This window comes from Nymphalis io, chromosome 17 (assembly GCF_905147045.1).
Source record: "Nymphalis io chromosome 17, ilAglIoxx1.1, whole genome shotgun sequence".
In the NCBI taxonomy this organism is placed as follows: domain Eukaryota; kingdom Metazoa; phylum Arthropoda; class Insecta; order Lepidoptera; family Nymphalidae; genus Nymphalis; species Nymphalis io.
Window position 1 is genome coordinate 8,699,457 of NC_065904.1, and position 21,459 is coordinate 8,720,915.

A 21,459-nucleotide genomic window follows, 5' to 3' on the forward strand; every position below is an offset into this window, starting at 1 on the left:
AGAATCCGAATAAGAGAAACTAAAGTTTTATCTGTGAAACGAAAGATAAAGCATCGTGTTATTCAAGTGGAATATCATAATATAATTGTTTTAATCCTAGTTTTGATTAAATATAAACACATTTATTTATTATTATCATTATTTATTAAGAATATTAATATAAAGTCATTAATATCAAAACAAATCGATTATATGTAATCCAAACTTCGGAAGGTAATATTTCTTCATAAATACTATAAAGCACTTCAGAAATAGCTGTAACATAGAAAGTTTTCAATTTGATGTATGAAAAAGACACGTGTCACAACGCAAACCGTGCAAGCGCTCCGAATATGAACAGAATCCTAATACTTTTAACGTTATTCATTTTTGAAAGTACTCATTTCTATTTCAAGCGAATTATTATTTTATATTTTTTACTTTAAATAACACTTTCGCATGTATTTACATTTACCGTTGGCTATTGTATGACGGGTACAATAAATAAAATGTACGAGTATGCGTGAGCATTGTGTTACGTCGCTTTTTCATTTGATCGTGAGATAGTTCGTAGAGTCGAATGCTGAGCGTATTTACTTTCATGCGGCAAGGAATCGATGACATTTGGCATTTTTACTATGCAAATGTTGCATAGTTAATCATCGGAGTGACGGCAATTTGTAGCCGATAACCACAACTGCAACGCGACACTCCACTCGATCGGCCCACTCACTCTAAAGTGATTGATGTCCTGGTGTCAATTTCGCGTTATCGCCGACACCCTGATCCCGAAGCTGCTCCGATGAGATTGTTGCATAAATTTACACGTTGGCTAAGGTTGCTTTACACAATATGTAATACTAATATAACAGCCACAGCTTGAATATTTGTTGTCCTTATTTATTATGGCTTACTTTGAGCGTGCTCATTGTTTCTTCTCCCTCTTATTCTAGGTATAAGAGCAAGACCTGTGATTATAATTTTTTTCTGTTGAGATAACAAACAGAAGATACGTTCATCATCATCGTTCATTATCAATTACGGTTAAAACCGTGATAAAACGGTGTTATTAAATATATACATTTTTAAGTATAAACTTAAATGTTGATATATAATAATCGTGAAGTGGATGGATAATGTTTTATATATTTATTATAATATAATTTAAAATTAAAATAAAATAAAACATTGATAAATAAGTCACTAATAAAATATTTTAAGCATAAAAAATAAACAAACATCACCTTCTACGTTATAATTAAACATATGTGATGAAATTTTATTTCTGTCGCTTCATGCTGACATAAAAATATTCCGTTGTAAAACGACTAAAGTAACAGTTACGTCGATTGAGGCGTGTGACGAATTATTAACGCCCCAAACGAATTCTACAATACAATGAACAGCTTTCTGCGACCCCTTGATCTCGCTTCATTTAGACTTACATACAAACCGAAACTATTTGTTGTTTGAAAAAGTTTTAAGCTCATAAAATTATTTCGTGACTGGTTTAATAGGAGCATTTGCTTGCAATAATGTTATAATACGTTATCGCTTAAAACGTTTCCTTTTCAAAATAAATAAAGCGTATAACAATGAAATGTTAAATCTTGCTATTTTGCTTTAATTTATAATGCAATAACATTTTAAAGTCACGTATTATTTCAGCACGAATGTGGCAACGTTTTATGATATATATATTTATAAATAATAATAATTTATCTTCTTTAACAGTAGTTTTATGTTTATTCAAGTTTTAACGCGAATCGTCCATAAAGGAGAGAAAGTTAATAACAGTCAATTGGTTTAAAAACCTTTGAAACAACTGTCCATAGTCAAGAGTAAAAAATTAATCACATGTTATTATGAAGTGTCACCTGCTGTATGTTTATGCTACCCTATTTTCCCCTCGCTCGCGAGTTACGGTATTTTGCTGAAGTTGAATACGTGAAACCACTACCTCTCTTTATAACTGCTGTTGGCCGCATAATTATTATAAGGTATATATAAATATTTGAAAAAAAAAAACTTTTTCTACACGCTCTCTAAAAACTTTAAGTTTTTATCATGGAGATGATAGTTCAATTTAAATAAGAAATGAAATAATTACGTTTGTTTTTGGCAGATCATGGCTTGAATACTAATATAATTTACATGCATATTTTACAAGATTTGTAGCTGATAATTTAAACATGGACTTGAGACTAAATAAGTATGTATATATATCTGACATATTTTCAATGTAGTCGAGTAAATATACGATAAAACAAAAAAAAATACAAATACACGGATATTTTTTTCTCGACTACATTGAACGACGCTTTTCTAGTAAATACTACCCATAAATAATTCACAATTATTTTCAATATAAATGACAATAGAATTTCTAATATTTACTATAAATAAACCTATGTAATACGGACCGGTGCTTTGAAGATATTAAACTAGTTAGGCTCTTAATATTCAGTTAAAAAACTATATTGTAATATTTTATCGTAAAGAGTACCGACGTTGAAATACCTGTATTTATTTATCGAATTTAGAAGCAGATGCCTTGTTGATTGGTTAAATTAAGTTTTGCCTTGAAAAATATTGTATAACCAATCACAAAGTATAATGTAAACCTTGTTTTGTTTTGTTAAAGAATAATTTATTATTATTATTTACAAAGTATTTTTAAAGAAAAAACACACGCACAGCCTTAACTTTAAGGCTAAGGGTTACATTTCGAAGCAGACGTGTGTGATAAGAGTTATACACCTAAGAAAAAAAAGGAGGAAGTGCCATTCTTACTATCACACGAAGCAAATGTTAATGAAATAAAAAAAAGTGCCGCGCTAAAAACTGACTTATATTAAATTAAACTTACTATGGACGAAGACGCAGCGGAAAGCTAATATTTTATAATAATTAAAATACTTGTAACTTCAAAGAAATAAAACAATGTCTCGTTAAACATCAGCGAGATTTTCTTCACAAACTTCGTTGCTACAACACGATTTCCATTATGAAAACGTAATAAACGAATTTCGTATTCATGTTACATTACAGTATTTCCTTCCCTATACGCATCTCAGCATTTTGTAAACTCCGTAAAAAATGTACAACCCTTGGTACCTTTATTCATTTTTATTTGAAATACTTTTGATCTTTCTTTTGATACTATGCGTTATTGTATCGCTTTGATTTATGCATATTTGATACTCTTCAAACGGAATTTGAAACATAAAAAATAACCGATAATTTGTATTCATTATGTTTTTATAATAGAATAATATGTGATTATATTTCGTTTTGTTTGCTGTACGATTTAAGATCAAATGAAAAATTCAAGTGTTTAATAAAGTCATAAAAGCATCGTAAACGACTCATTGTCTCTAGATTAAAATACCTAATCTTATAATCAAAAGATTAAGATAATCTAAATAATACTTCGTGACAATAAAAAATAAAACACGTAGTTGTCATGTCACTCCGAGCTCAATTATCAATTATTAACATCCGAGTTAAATATTGATAAGTCATACATATATGTAACAAAATGTTATATCTACTCCAAGCTAACTCATTGAACGACTTACTTTTATATTTTGATTTGATTGATTATGTATTCTATTCGTCGATCATTCGGTTAAAAAAAACTAACGTTTTATAATTATTCAATTTGAACTCTCTCCATACATTCTTTAAAAAAAAAAAGCAATAGTCATTATCTTCTAAGTAAACAACGCATAAATACCAAATACAATTTATCCTTCAATCTGCTTTTATATATCAAAGATTTTACTAGATAAAGTCTAAAGTGATAACACTTCTTTCAAGTCTTAAATAATTTATTTTATCACAGATAAATAAAACCCCGCTCACGCTGCGTCTACTACAATACTGTGAGAGTTTTGTTTAAGTTTCCAATATCCTAACTAAATAAATGAAATAAATACTAAACATGTTAACTAAGTAATCATGATGTCATTCAGTAAATCAAATGTTCACAATACTTGAAAACCAAGAAACGTGCAGATGAATCTTAATAAGATAAAATAAAATACAGTAGACACTACTAGTGTATATCGATCGCCCTCCGGAGATCATTTTGATAAACTAGTTTAAATTAACATCGAGTGCACCCACGCGTATCAAAACTCCTCTACAAACGACATCATTTAGCCAAATCGTTCTCTTTATATTTATGTTCGCCTGGTATCGAGTTAATAGATGCGATGGCGGCTCACAGATAAAATAACAACATAGTTTTTTTATCTTGTTCCCAAGACACATAAATAAAATAAAAGCACTATTTTAATATATTCTCAATCTTGCCACTTTACTATTCCAAGAGATTAGATAGTCAACTGTACAAAGAGCTCATGTTATTTTATCAGATATTCAGGAGCTCAGAGCGACGGGAGATTAATCATAAAACATTTGTGTGGGGGTTTCACCGTAAATTGCTTGTTTATTCAATCCTCGATTACATTCAATAGATTTATGTTGTTTGTCAGCTTGATTGAAGTTATTCTGTGGTTTGACTAACAAGATATATATTCACTTTATTGTTAAATTTAACACACTTAGTTAAATGTTGAAATATTTAAAAAAGATATTCATAAATGTATTTATGTATGTATGTACATTCAAAAACGATTATAATAGAACGATTAATATTATCCCACTGAGCCAACTATTATGAATCCATCATACGTCAACCGCAATAAGAAGGAAATAATTGCAGCGAGTTCTATCACAGCACATTCGACGTTCGAACAAAAGCAATTTGTGTCCGCACGAAGTGGCTTTGTACGTGCGTAGCTTCGTAGGTGTTTATTAGCGACGATAGTTATATGTGTATGTACATGTATAGTGACGGTCCATGCCGGCATCTAACCGGGCCGTTTCGCCCCACGAGTCACGACCCTTTGAGGTCATTCAGTATCGCTTCGCTAATCTCAAATTCTCCGCAGTCGCTGCACGTGTTCCTGCTGTATTTACTGATAGCTGCTAATTAATTTTATAAACTTTTGAAGCGTATCAATTTTAAAAATTATTTATAAAGATGAGAAAAGTATGCTTAAGTTAGATCGTAATTTATGCCCGAAAAGTTGGAAACAAAGTAACATTTGGCGGAAATCCAACGTCACTTATATTTGAGTTTACTTGCATGACAAAATTAGGTTTGTTAAGATTTATACCAACTAATCTGTAGTTCGAGTTGGTTCTTTTGTGAATTGCATCATTAATTTATAATATTAGTCATGAATATCTCAATTAAATAGTATTATTTTATTTTAACCATCTACCATAGATTTGTTTAAAATACTCTAAATAATGTTGGCTTTCATCCAGTAATATGCTCATCGTAATCACGCAACACGCAAAGATCATTTAGAGACAAATTTGCCTTAACCATGAAATAAACTCATGAATTTATTCAGGATGGGCCAAGTTGAGATTTAAAAATATTACAGTATCTTATGAAATAATTCTTTATAAATCTTTATTCACATAGGTTTTTGCGAATCGCTTCGTTTTATTGTCGTTTAGCGATCGTGGAGATTACAGATAAAATGAGTCAACAAGGAGCTCCGGCAGTTTTGATAAATATCCATTCGGCGTTTTTCCATTATTCGGAGGGAGACAAATGTCCCGTCGGTAGCTCGACGGCATGGGCATCACGGCATTCCCTCATTAAACCGTCACCGAGCGGCTGTCGTCCCTTCGCGAATATTGCGATACGAATGATACGATAATCGATTTTATTGCCAATCGCTATAAAATAAATGATAACTGAATATGTTACTCTTGTTTAGCGTCTGTCGCGCCGCCCACGTACTGTACACCTCGAGTATCAATTACGGTATTATTTTAATGTAATATAATACCTAAATGAGCAATAACACAATAGTAATAAAATCTCATATTACTTATTAGCGTAATATATTCGATTCATTGGTAGTAATATTTCAATAATCGGGGATTTAGATTATTTGAATTTCAAAAAAAAATCTTGCACAACTAATTCAACCGAAACTCCAATATTTATGACTTTTTAGAACACAATATAAAATATAAATAAACTTAGCTACCCTTTTAAAAACTTCTACAAAGCTAACTTTTCTGTTTAAGACTGCATAATCAAGCGGATAATACGATAGGTGGCCATTGTTCAAGCAAGACATTATCTTCCTTACAGTTTAAACGTTCCACTTTAATGTACTCGCATAATAATGCAGCAGTTGAAAGCCAGCCGTGTTCTGAGCAAATTTGCTTTAAATCTGCCGCGTCTTTCCCATTTATGATAAAAATACGCCCCGTCAGTGCTTAGGGAAGCTCGAATTCACTAAATTGATCTCGAAAACAAATGTTATATTTTTAAAGCTCAAAATAAAATAACGTTTCGAGACTAGAACAAGGATTATGTAACAATTCATTTCTGACGTTTACTTTCTAAGTCAGTTGATAGTAAAAGTTTTCCGGCAACGTTAGAAATATTTTTTGCTTTTGAAATAGTGCATATTTTAGAGTTGTCGACTACACGTATTCATTTTCTAATCACCTGTTATACATGAGGCGTAATTGGTCGAGTACTCATTTAATTTAAATCGAGGCCGTAATTAGTTCGTCATACATTGGAGCTCGATGAGTGCGCAAACGTAGATTCCGAACGCTGCCAACATTGTTACATGTAACTAATTTGCAAACAAGCTATTACGGGGCTGCAGTCAAAAGCGGCAATAGAATTAAAATACTATTACGCCAATACAAAGTTGATTGAGTCGGCGAGGGGTGCGCGGTTGGCGCGTAGTGTGCCGGCAGCCGCCAGCCGCTTGCTCTGCTCGTGTAATTTGATTTGGAGTGGCGCGCGGGGAGAGGGGGCGCTGGGATCGATAAAGCGCGGGGAAGCCGGAGGGACGCGGTACCGAGGACCGAGGGAGCCGGGGGGGGGGGGGGCAACCACCATGCGCGTGTTGTTATGGAAACCGTAGCTACCATCGCTTCCAGATTTTGTCCCAGTAAATTAAACAAAGGATATCGTTTCAGGTCCGACTTTGCGGTTCCCACTCGGGTGACAATTGTTATCGGGGAAATCGGATGGAGCGATAACAATAAGTTAAATAACGTCACACGAATCTTGATTAAACGAAGGAAAGCTTTGTCTTGTATTTAATTTACTTAAGTGGTTATAATCGTTTAATCTTTGTAGAGATTTTGTCGCGGTGCCGGTAAAGAAGGATGGAACGTAATATTAGTGGAATACGCCGGTGAAATTTTAGACACAAAGGCCTACGCGTTCCTTTGGCGATGTGGTTCAGTGAACAGCTTTGCTCGTATTAAACCCATCTATTGTGTATCCAGATTGAATATTAAGCAATTGATTAGATATTGCTTTTATGGTTCCTGATATTATTTAATAAATATGTCTAATATAATATTAACCAATATAAATTAATCCTTAACGTTATTTCTTGTCGAGTATTGTTCAACAAATCAAATGATATAATATGTGAATCTAGATGTAACAATAGTTCTTAACAATTTCTCGTACATTAAAACAAAAAAGTTCGTCATTTGTAATCGAAATTTGTATGAAATCTTTCGAATTATATATTTATAATCACATTTAAATAACCTTAGACAACTTGCGTTCGTTACGTTCACGTATTAATATAATTAAAAAACCCTATAGACATCGCGAGTTTGGAATATACATTTATAGAATAGGAGCCCAATTTACAAATATCCGCCCTTTTAGAGAGTTATTGGCATAATAGCCACATCATGCGAATATAATATTATTTATTATTGTTTATTTGTTTGGTGGTCCAATCACAAGTGTATCTAGGTGTATAATTGTTCATTGTGAGCACGTAACATTTGCCTAATCCTATAATCGTATAAGATTATTATATTCTTTGTCATTGTGCGCTGAAAATAATGGAAATTCAAGCAATTCGATTGGAGAAAATGGATAATTTACGTAAACATCTGACCGTCTATTTGTTTTAATAAGCTTGAAACTATTCGAATTATATATGTCCCTGTATTTAAACGTTCGTAATTACTAATTTATAATTTGTGTATGTAAAATAAGCTGTTTTTTTATAGTATAGATAGGCGGACTAGCATCAAGTCGCCTATATGGCCACCTGATGGTAAGTGGTCACCAACCCTACCACCAGTAAGTCACGTCGGTAAAGCTTTTTTTAATTTAACTCTGTTACTATTATATATGTATTTATTTTATGTAATTAATTGGTTGTGTTTCACATTTTGCTTTAAAATTTTGTTTGTCAAACAAAAGGAATGTGCAAAGTCAATATTAGGTAGGCAGACTAACAAGTGATCTCCACCGCCCATAGACATCGACATTATAAGAAATATAACCCATCTTTCATCGTCAATGCGCCACCATCCTTGGGAACTAAGATGCTATGACCCTCGTGCCTGTATTTACACTAGAATGTTATAGTTTTCTTAACATGTAAGATTTCTTAAGAGTTATTTATACTGTAGCACATATGGATTTGATTACTTGAGCATTCCTCGATATATAATAACGTAGGTAGTAAGTGCTGTATAGTTTCTCTTATGTTGGTAGTTAATGTTTGAACGCTAGTGTACAAAGAATAAATTACAACTAATTAGATATAATATTAATATCTGACTTGTCTGTTGAGGTCGACGTCAACGTATTAATTGAATTACTAAGTAACATAGCTGGTTTCATATTTTTTTTCGTTAAAAGTACATTTAATTCCATACTTTGTAATATAATAATAAATTGTTAAAAATCTTAGTAATTACGCTTTAATATTGCATCTTCATATTATGTAATAATAAAAAAAAAAACATTTAGAAGCCAAATACAAAATCGTTTATATAAGTATACTGAAAAGTTTTTTTTTTTATTTAATATATGTTTAAGAATTTATACAATATTAGAGTAAGCGAAAGAATCTCTACTAAGTAAATGTTTAATATTATTTAAAAATTAGAATAATGATTACCTGAGATATCATAAACTATATATTCGAGATAAATAACAAACAATATAGAAGTGGCGAACTGTTTGAATATTTCTATTCGATGGCAAAATTATGATGGAAACGTTGCCAGCGCAATTCGTCGCCGGTGGCTTCAATCAATAAGAGTACACAGTCAGTTTTATGTCTCAGAGAACCGTTATTATCTTGTTAAGCGATACGTGAAGTGCCGTTTGTGTGTTGCGTCACTTGCGACATGTCACGGGCCACGGCTGTCAAATCAATTTCGTATTTTAATTATCATTTGTTGAATTCAATTGTATGTTTTTTGGTAGGCAATAATTATACAGTTTTACGAATATTTGATTAATGCTACTACTTTTTTTGCGTTACTCAGTAATCGAGACCTATAAAGGAAAAAAAAAAATAATTAAAAGATGTTTAATTTACAACATAAATTAGATTGTTCAGTGCCGTGAACCAAAGTACTAATGAGTACGTCGCGTTTCAAGTCAACATGTACCGAACACGCCTGAGGCTCAAGTTGTACAATTGAATAGGCTCATTTAAATCGCCTAGACCGAAGATAAGCAGACATGAAAGGGCGGGCGATGATGCTAATACACTGAACTTAACCTGGCCGCCGGCACCTTGCGGCGTCCCGCCAAACTGGTTCTACCGACCTTCGCATCGTCTCGCTCCTACGTACTCATGCCACCCTAGTCCCTCTGATCGAAACGTTCGATTGATTATTTTCTGTATGATCGAGGAATGCATATTACCGATTTAGCAGGCAAGACTTCTTATGCAATGGAAAATATTTTTGTTTAAGTCAAAGTCAGTTTAAGTGTATTTTATTACGAGGGCACGTCCAGTATTGCAAATGTTGAAAATAAGTGTTTGGATTTACTCTAATAGAATTTTACATCAGGTGATATTATAAAAAAGCAAATTCATTAACAGTGTAAGCAGTGATTTTAAAGTTTAATCGCCAACATGTCTGAGCTTTTTATATGTACTTTTCTTATTTAAATAAATCAATGTGAAAGTTTTATACGTTACAAGGAAAAAAGTGTTGACGGGTTAAAGTCACGACACAAAGTTCTAAAACGAATCACAAATTACAACACACGTCTGAAGTTAAAACTTTCTTTTAGAGCTCGTGTTAGTGTCACCGTCGTTTGAACAATACAATATTTTCTATTTGTTTGGAGAAGCAACGGGTTTATTTGTTCTATTATTCTTCACAAATGTTTTTAGTTTCTATATCGGTCTCGAAATGATCGGGTCGTAGTCGATTTATATCCGCATTGTATGCGATAAGTGGGCGTATTATCGCTCCAATCGAGCCCTAAGCCCTCGCTGTGCAGGTTTTCAAATGGACTTAGATAGGTACTTGTACTTACTACTTACATTACACACGAAACATTTGTAACAGAAAAATATAAGCATTGCTTTTAAAGAATGCTATTTAGTTTTTTAATTGAGTGTTGTAATATTAGTTTCTAACCTCAAATTATAATTTAATTTGTGCGAGGTATGGAAATTGACTATACAAATAAAATAGATTTCATAGTACATATTAAACGTGACTGAAAAGAGAAAAGAAACATAGCATTCGTAAAGACGTAAGTTCGTTATTGCTCTACACAACGTCCCAAAAGTGTCTAATCAAAAGTGTTAATGAGTAAAGCATTAAATATTTAAATTTTGGAAAAGACGACAATTCATATGGCAATGAAACAGGGCTTCGCTTTAAATGGAAGGGTTGCTCGAGAATGGCGACGGTAATCCCGTGAACGTTGTAATTGGCCTTAATCAAGCGAGATGGCGTGCGGCTTTGGGCAATGTCGCTTTCATTGAAACTATTAGTAATCTTTATTGCTTGAATAATTTCATTGTGAATCCGCTGGAATCTAAATTATAATAATCAGATTGAAATCAAACACCAATTGTTAACTTAACCAACCTAATTTAGTTCTTGGATATATATATACACATATTTTTATGATATTTTTTATTATATACTTAATTGTTCTAAGTATAACGTAGTATATTTAATATAGTATAAAACATGTGTTTTAAGAAACGTTAACACAACTAATGTTTAAGGTACTTATGTTTTAATGGTTTAACGTTCCGCATTTATATGAGTATAACACTTAAATGTCAAATGATACAACAAAATGAATCTCATTTCAACAGCAGTTATTTACGACGTCCCTTACAGCTTTATTCAAGCAGAGATAATGATTGCCTTTTGTGGCGAGAACAAAGTGCCACTGCCGAAACTTATAAGATTCAACGAGTCGCTTGAATGCGTTACGTCAGGGTCGTCAGGCTGCTAATGCGCCTGAGAAAGTTAGAGATAGGGAAACAAATGAGAGAGCTCTTATCTACGCATTACCGCGAACAGTGAATTACGAGACGGCTACCTACTCCACACATGCTCGACGGATACCGGTTCCGTGGAGCGAAACACCGTGGAGACAAACCTGCTTGTGAAACAGACGTGAATTGAGTGTTAAACATGCGAGTCGAGACATTGCATAAATGGATCGACATAAACAAGATTCGACTGATGGATGTCAAGCGAAATGTACCGCACAATCGTGATTGACCAACTCGAATATCCATGCGATAAATTGCTTTTGACAAATAGCATTCGGAAACGTGTAACTAATCCAAATCGATTTGCATAATTTTAATTAAATTAAAGCGTTTTAAAATCGAAATTGTTTGATCACTATTAACTAAAATAGACAAGAATTTACGAAATACCTTCTGAGAAACCTTATTGTTATTTAACCAGGTAAGAATTTTGAGGAAAAAACAAAAACGATTTACAATCTTGAGTCATGAATTCTACTAAGGACACAGAATTTTAGGTTACCTATTGTTGTTTGTTTAATGATGTCAGTTCAGGTACAATTTTGAAATATGTATTTTAAATACGTACTGAAAACATATTAAAATACCAACATGATAGTTTACTAAACCTTACATACTATTATATATTATTTATATAACTACGAATAAGACTAATTGAGTTTAAGACTTAAGCTGTTAATAGATTTTTCTATATTAATATTGTAGCAGTTATCATATTCCGAAAAAAATTTCTTATTGTTGATGTTTATTCATTTATAAAATTGTTGAAAGCCATAAATCTAAAATGTTATATATATATATATATATATATAACATTACATATGAGTTGGTTTAAAAAATATAGTATATGAGTTTACCTCTTACCTGTTCAAACAAGGTTGTGTAATAATGATTATACTTTATTAATATTAACAAGTAACACATTTGAGCATTATAAACATCGTTGTAGTAATCATCCTATTAATAATTATTGATAAATTAGACTGTGTTTAATAAATACAACTTAATTTGAACTCAAATTATAAATAAATCATCCATTTAATTGAAGACACTTTTGGGACGTTGTGTAGAGCAATAACGCTAGCACGAACGTCTCATTGAAAATTTGAAGTTACCCGTGGGCTGTGATTAAATGGAGCCCCATTACATTAGCATAGCGTTTAGTTGGAGAACACGTCTTGGAGTCGAGTATTCAATGCGGCGCGCCGCGGGCAGACGGCAAATTGCCAGTGGGCGGCGGCGTGATCCCGCGACCCCTCGGATAAATATTCCATCTATTGCGCTTGTATACCTCCCACCGACTAAAAACATTTCAATGTCAAGAGAAACTTAATAAACAACACAAAAGCTACACAAAAAGAAAAGAATGAAAGTCTTTGAATCGAAATTAAAATTAATCCACCCGGAAAACAGAAGGATATGAAAACTTCAACAAAAGAGACAAAAGAAAGAATTCAAAAAGGAATCGGACGAGCTGAGAGCAAAAAAGAAAAACGGTTTTGTAAGAGAACAGAACGCCCTCGCTTGGCGGATGGCGGCCTGAGCACCGAGTGTACCAGGCGCGCATACCGCGGGTGGAGTGTTCAATTAAACCGCGCCGAGATCTAATCAAGTGTGATTTTAATAGAGTGCTGCTGATCGAGCAGGCGGGGGCTCGAGGACTGTCAGGCGAACAGATAACGGCTTAGTACAAGAAATTAACGATTTTTAAAATAATATCATGATTAAATCTTAATGAAGTCCGTTACAAGATTTTTATCGACTCAACTTCTAGGATAGCAAATCAATATATAATGCTGATTTTTTTAACAATACTATATTCACTTATTTAATACAATGTAGCAAACTAAAATATACATACTTGTATATTTTAGTTAAAATCTTATGTACTTGATTTTCTTAATGATAGTTCAATTTACCCAACTTTAAATAAGAAATCGTTCATTTGTTAGTTTCAGTTTGACCAGAATTAATGAAATAACACGAAGATCTGTATTTCATTTTTAAATAAATTCCCAGTTATATTTTTAATTAATTGCAATATACACTTTTTATTTTATCACGTACATTAAAATCATCAAGCTATAAACACTTCAATAAACATTTAAAACTATTGAATCGAATAAAGACATGACAAGGCGTTCGTTGTATCGATAAGATGGCCGGCAATAAGTGCGCTGTAACGTCAATAACCCATTCCATGCAGGGAATAGCAATCGTTTGTGCACAAAGCCAGCGTATCGGTTTCGAGCCCGCCCGCAGCGCCCCCCGCGGCGTGGAACGAAAAAACTTTAACAAATGCGAAGGGATTGAAGCCATCGTGTCATCACTCGATGCACTGACACGATTCTAATGTTTCTCTGTTGCCTAACCATTACTGTTAATTGACTTACATGTATTGCATTCAGCTGTCTAGTGTGCTATTTAATATTTGGAAAATTACAATATCGCTAATGGTTTCATTCTCTACACAATAAAAAAAAGACATTATCTTATCCCAATCATCTCTAAGCATTATTTATTCTGTAAATATTATAAATAAAATAAATCTATTGTTTGTTATTTTTTAATAGATAACCCGTAAGATAATATTGAGAATTCCCTATAGGTGATAAAATCGAATATAGATAATAATATTAAAAACTAACGTATTTTTTATAATAGCAACATTTTTAGCAGAACTGATATTATTATATTTAACGTAACAAACAATAAGATAATTAACCTTATCATATATGCTTCAATTGTATACTCCCATTAAAAAGGCTCGCTAGACATGTAGAAAGTTCAAGTGGCGCCCGAGGCGGATTCTAGTCATAGGTACTGGCATAGCAATACTTAATCAATTTCATAGTTTAAATGCAGGCGAACGCCTCGAGTGATTGCTATCATAATCAGGCATTAGGCACGGCTAAGACTCACTGTCCAGCAGAAACCTGAACATCGCCACCTCTTTATTACTTATTCATTAAGTGGTAGTAATAAATTTATACTCGCTGGACGTAACGTAAGTACGATAATTAAATCTATCCATTAAATAACTGTGATGGAGGACATAAAAAAGGAAATATCGATAACGTATAATCACAAAATAAAAGGGAACCTATTTTGTATCATATTAATAAAACCATGCTCTGATTGAACCTCAATGACGATAATATGCACTAAATATGTATCTAAAAGTCGAGAATCGTGGTTGCCAAAAAATTAAGTTTAGATGGAAAAACAATTTATAATCATACTTGGACGAAATTCTCCATTGATTTATAGAACATAACGGCGCCATAGAACTCGCTTGAATTTGTACTTTTAATATTTGTTAGTGGACGGTCAGCACAACAGCTTGTCCATTAAATATGGCTATATGCAGAATCCGGTTCCCCGACTTGTCTTACCATTACATTTGCGAACATAATATAAACGATTTGTCAAATTAACATTATCCTATATTAAGATACTTTTTTATATTGTATTCATGCAACGTTGCCAGCAAATATTCGATGGTCATAAATTATGAATTTTAATAGCAAACGAATTTGCGTCGCTGTTATGTTAACAAATATTTATCTTGAAATGTAATAATGTGTAAATACCTAATTCATCAATTTCAATGGTAGTTTACATGTTTATTTGTTATTAATAACTAGTATAAGGATTGAAAAAACTAAAATTACAATAATTTATAGGCTGTGCTGTTGCCAAGACTTTGTGCGGTTGTCGGATATGAAGATACAGTTTTTAGACTGAATATTGTAAAATTTTAATTCTAGGCACATATAAGATTTGAACTATCATTACAGTGAGTTTTGTTAAAATCCAGCAGTTCACGTTTAAAACAAGACTGTTTAATTACAAACTTATGCTTAAATAGTGATTTCTAAAATTATGTCTAAAAAACCGATTTTAAATATGATCGAAGCCCATAAATTTTTTATCCTCTATCTACACCTTTAGGGGTGGTTAATTTTTCTTGAAATTTCAACGGAAGCAAACGGGAAGTATACACACCCAAAGAAAAAAGGGTTTTTCCAAATCGTTTCATAAATGACGGAGTTTTAAGGTAAGAAACAAGAAAAAAATTACAACTGTGGTGAGAAATTTCACCTTACTCACCTAAGTCAGTAAAACTTAAAGAAATTGATTGAAAATTTTCAAAGAGCGCGAAATAAGTTTTTTATATTAATGTTTTCTTTATTTTAGACTAAACTGCGAGTTATATATATATTTTTATCGCTGTTGATAAAGCTGTTATATATGTATGTACATAGGTACATAAAATGTGAATTATCATTGGAATGTCAATGATATCATAATTAATATGTTAAAATTCAAAGACCCAAGTTATTTGTAAAGCCATTTGTTACATTACAATGTATGCTTAACTAGTGTAAGTGATGTACAGAATGAGTAAAAAGTATGGATACTTGGATTGGTAGTTACTTTTATGTACATATATAATGTTTTCACATAAGTTCCTTGTTATAAATAATAATCACAAACTGGTAATTTTTTTTTAACAAATTCGTTGATGAACATGGCATTGAAGTATAAGCAAAATGTACGAACTCGACAACGAATAATCTTTTTAATTGAATGATACAAAACTATTGCATTATTTTTAAAGTATGTTAAGTGCCTATATTTTATAATTTTTGTGTGCTATGAAAAATTTATATAATATTGTTACTCTGTTATATGGTAATGGTTGATAGTTATTTTTTGTTCGAATGAAATAATATAAATCAATTATTATTTTTTTTCAAAAAAAAAATAGACAAGAAACAACAGCCGTTACTATTAAATACTATTTATCGATACTAAAATTAGATAAAATACCATTTGTTATCTATATGTTCACCTTAATATCAAAATGTCATAAACATGTATATGTATATATATTTTTTCATGTTGTAGGTAGACAGTCAGATGAGCAACCTGATGTTAAGTGATCACCACCGCTCTTAGACATTGGCGATATAAATATTAACCGTTCCTTACAACCCTAATGCGCCACCAACCTAGGGAGCGCACCGGTTCACTCTCGCCCTTCAAACCGTAACGTAACAATACTAAGTATATCTGTAGAATATTTGATAAGATATTAGACAGTAACTACTCAGACGGGCTCAGAGCACTATCACATAAAAATAATTCGTGTTTTCTTTCTTTGAGAGGAGGCCTTAGCCCAGCAGTGGGACATTCACAGGCTGTTACTTACTTACTTTAATTTCTTTGAAAAGCGAGCTAACAAAATATAATCTACATGCCTGACTACTTGTAACCGTTTAACCAAAACATTTTAAAGAAGTTACATAAGACAGCCGCATTTTGTTTGAAAAAGAATAATCTGTGAAAAATTTTATTCCGCGATAAATAACGTCTAGCGTTATTCATAAAATAAATTCATGCGTCTATAAATTTTAGTTATATTATACATTCAAGGCAATATAAATGTAACGAGAGTAACATCTTGTTATGAGCATTCATAGAGCATTATATTTTTTTATTTCTCGTTATCTCGTAATGTACTTTTGTAGAAATGATTCAAGTGTTTATCATATATTTCTGACTTAAGACTTATATGTGTTTCAACAAGCCGTAGATAATCTTCTTATCAATTACAAGAGCCATTGAATTCGACAGCCATGTTTAAGATCCTCGACGCCCTCGACGAATAAATCTTTTTAGGAACGACGCTTTAATGTTTTCTGAAGATTCGGTACGGCGTTGAGAGCTATCTTATAATATTCTCGAGTTTCTCTTACTGACAACTTTACTTATTTTAAATAGAAGCTTAAATTATTGATGGTTTTATTTTTTTTATCCAATATTGATATCCTTATGAAGTACACACAGTTTTTATGTTAAAAATGTATACGTAACATAAGAACTAATTTTTTTTTTTTTTTTTTTTTTTTTTTTTTTTTTTTTTTTTTTTTTTTTTTTTTTTATTGAAAAGGAAGGCGGACGAGCATATGGGCCACCTGATGGTAAGTGGTCACCAACGCTCTTAGACATTGGCATTGTAAGAAATGTCAACCATCGCTTACATATCCAATGCGCCACCAACCTTGGGAACTAAGATTTTATGTCCCTTGTGCCTGTAATTACACTGGCTCACTCACCCTTCAAACCGGAACACAACAATATCAAGTATTGCTGTTTTGCGGTAGAATATCTGATGAGTGGGTGGTACCTACCCAGACGAGCTTGCACAAAGCCCTACCACCAGTAATATATACATTCAAATGTAAACAACGGCATAACAGATGATGTTTAAAAGTATTTAAATAAACTAGTTGTTTACTCTTAAAAATATCATATGAAATATAATAATTATTTAATAAAGTTTTCTTAACAAAGAATTATACCGATGAAAATAGTAACTGAAAAGTAAAATTAAAAACTTTTATTCTTAATAAATAATCTTCTAAACGAATGTAACTACTTTGGAGTCAACGCTTTCTTTCACCTCTGTCGACGAGATAGATTATACTGGTGGTGGTAGGGATTTGTGCAATGTCTGAGCGCTGGTGACCACTTACCACCAGGTGACCCATATACTCGTCCGCCTTCATATTCTATAAACAAAAAATACCGGAAATTATGACGAAAATTCAGTGGTGCTTACCCGGATTTGAATTCGTAAGTTTAAGGTGTTTAAGATTCGTGTTCTAACCACTGGGCCATCTCGGGTCATAATGTGTGTCAACAGAATCAATTCACAATGTCACAAACAAAAATCAAACATTTTTATATTCTTACAGATGGATTTTTATAATCCAATAAAAAAAGAATCAACAGCTAAATCGGATAACCCCGTTCAGAATTGCGATGTAGAATCGACTGACATGTAAAAATTTAGTGGCTAAACAATTAATCGTCCCCTATGTTACTTTGAGGGAATTAGTTAATAAAGTTTAAAGTATATATATACTATCCAATGAAAAAGAAACATCACTATCGAATAACTCAGTATAAAGTTAGTTACTAACACAGCAAAATATACACGTCGACTTGAGAAACTTCATTTTCTTGTCGTCGGTTTAAAAAGGAATTAATCCTGTGACAGTTATTGCTTAATTTTTTTATATAAAAAAATTGGCGTTAAAAATAAATAAAAATTGCTGTAATTTATAATGTATCAAGTTCATTAAATGACACGGACACTGCATTATTTTGTAATTACAAACTGTATTTAATAAATCTGTAATAAGATCGCGTCTTTATATATGAGATATGTTTTCAAAAGATTAATCGTAACATAACACGAATGAGGTCATAATCACATTTGAAATATTTTTTTCAGTATGTATGCACGCATCATTCAATTCGATTCTGTGTGATGCAATAATCTTAGCCCATTTTTACATTAACCTGTTACCTATATTTTACATGAAATAAAAACAGACGAAATCACATTAAATTCGCATGACGCGATTTTTTTACAATATTTGGGTATGTACACAATAATTGTGTATATCGGTTTAATATTAATATATAATTATAATTATTATATACATTATTTACTTTTAAACAGATATATTTTAACTACACGTTACTTCCAAATATCCGTATTGTACTGTGATGTTGGGGTCTAGTTGGTTTTTTTTTTATTATTCTTTATTTAACTAGCTGACTTGGTTTTAAAAAATTTTCTACGTGTGCCTCAAAAAACCGTTTAGTCAATCATTTTATAAAGGAATCCAAAACTTGTGTATATATTTTCAATAGTATATACTACACTCAGTATGGAATTATTAAACTAAAAAATTTGTATATTTAATCTACTAAACAATATAACAAACATATCTAATAAACCCCATACGTATTATATTTCCAGAACAATAAGTGTCACCTGGAGGGTTTCTATTAGCTTTATGTTAAAAGCGACCGATCGCCGTAAAGAATTTCCTTACTAATCGCACTTTAAGCCCCTTAAGCTGTTGAGGCAAATCAGGCAACAGACCAGAAATTATAATGACGACATTAACCCTAATCAACAGCTGTTTAGTTATTTCTTTAAAATGATGTTTAAGTTTAAAATAAAGATAAAAGGTTGGAGGTACATAATTATAATGAATAAACAGAATTACTTTTAAATTTGACCGGCTTATTTTTCAAGTAAAAAAGTAAGTAGAGGAAACAAGTGCCAAGCCAATAGTCGTTTCTGTTTCTTTTGTTCATTTATGTAATAAGCTTTTCCGTTTTCCTTTGAATAAAAACCGTCGGCGCGGTTGGCTAGCGTTCTAGCAATGGAGCGCCGACTATATCCATTATGAAGTTAATGATTATTCAAATAAGATCGTAAAATTAATAAGGTATCTATTATAGTGCGGCATAAAGTATTACAAGTGTCTCATTACATAGCTAGTGGAGAAATTAGTATGGAGCACTCCTTTAATATTTTTATTGTAATAATTATGTATAATTGGTTCTTGTTTCATGGTTTTAAATGGAATATAAAACGATCTATTGTCGTGTATGGAATATTGTTTTTATTATGAAAATGTTTTAATTATTCCACATCTACATCTTGCTGTATAGAACAAAAGATCTAGGACTAATAATTTTTTTATGAGAAATCAGCGCCAGGCCCGCCCATTCAATTTACCCATATAGGCTCATAGGCAATAGGCCCATTTTACAAATATACCTATTTTTGATAAATAACCTATGCATATGACATGCATAGGTTATTAATTAATATTAAACAAAATAATTATTAATATTAAACAAATGATATGATAATAAGAAAATAAGTTTTATATGCTATGTTATATTTTTCGCTATCAACACGTGATGGCAAACGAGTGTCAGAATTAAACGAATACTGTATGTAAGCCATGTACGTCGGCTCACAAGCTTTGCCTTATCGGCTCCCTTGTCGTCTAAATGGAAAAGCAAACAGCCCACTGCTTGTTGACACGGTGCAATTCGACCGCTTTATAAATATTTCGAGCGCGGCGGCCACCAGAGCCATTATCCCATTAGGGAAGGCATTACTCACTTTCAATGGAAAGCTATTAGACGATGCCGATGCTTGCAGCACACCGCTATATAATAATATCAACTTGCATAACGAGGATGAGATAAAACACAACATTAAAGGTATAACTGAACTGAAATCCATAAAAGCTTTTGAAGTGCAGAGCGATGCCTCCCCGCCCTCCCCTAAACCCCACATGCACCGGTTGCATTGCGTGCGACGTTTACATGATTCCTTGGAGTCGAATCCATTTACTACACACCTTATACAAAGAGCGCTCACCTCAAGCTGCACCGGTCTCTTCCATACCGCCAAAACAATCCTCGGCTTTGTTTCGATATGCGATCAATACGCACCTAGCGACCCTCTACACCGTAAAAGCAAAGTAATTTACTTTTAATCACCATTCAACACAAAAATGAACAGGGCCAACCCGTTTCACTATATTAGTCGTTTCAAACTTCACATAAACACGTACAGTAAACCTCACTATCGATAGTCAATCCTTGGGGCTATGTAATCAAATCCATAGTAGGTATAAACAAATAACACTGATGATTTCACGGTGGAACACAAGTTTAGCGTATCGCACGTCAGCGCCGCATCGAGTCGGCGGACGATCGCGGAACTCACCTAATGCGAGGAACGCTACGTGTCCCCCGGCCGCGAGGCCCTGTTTGACATGAGAGCGAATGAGATACCCTATACGTTGTGTACAGTGTAAAAAAAAGATGAAAGATTCCTTGGCTCAGCACAAAAATGTAAGAAGGGCGCATACTAATTACGACTGGTGGCGTTGCCTGTCAATGCTGTCGCAGATTTATCTACGGACTCGTGATAACATGTCTAGTATTAATATCGGTAAAGGAGTAGTCAATTTATTTTAACAGAGTATCTGACAATTACTCGCATAATTAAGGTCATTGACCTAACGGCTGTCGTATGCTGTTAACTCTCACTATAATTAAAGTTAAGTCATTAGTAAGCAAATAATACGGATTTTATATTATGTTTTTATTCATAATTTATTTGTCAATCATATTACAATAACTAATGATCTAAAAAAATTGATACGGAAAATTATTACTCATTTATTTATTATTTTTCCAATAAAATTAA

The 21,459-nt window shown here is 32.5% G+C and overlaps 2 protein-coding genes across 2 annotated transcripts in view; one reads left to right on the plus strand and one right to left on the minus strand.

Moving 5' to 3' along the window:
- LOC126774818 (zinc finger protein 608-like) overlaps window positions 1-20,940 on the minus strand; it is a 361,874-nt gene extending 340,934 nt beyond the window's left edge. Inside the window, exon 1 of the mRNA XM_050496431.1 lies at window positions 20,623-20,940. The gene's annotated coding sequence lies outside the window, so the exon portion shown is untranslated. The remainder of the gene's footprint in view (window positions 1-20,622) is intronic.
- Window positions 1-21,459, plus strand: part of LOC126774826 (tyrosine-protein kinase receptor torso-like) — a 177,515-nt gene that overhangs the window by 90,755 nt on the left and 65,301 nt on the right. The gene's annotated exons all lie outside the window — the stretch shown is intronic.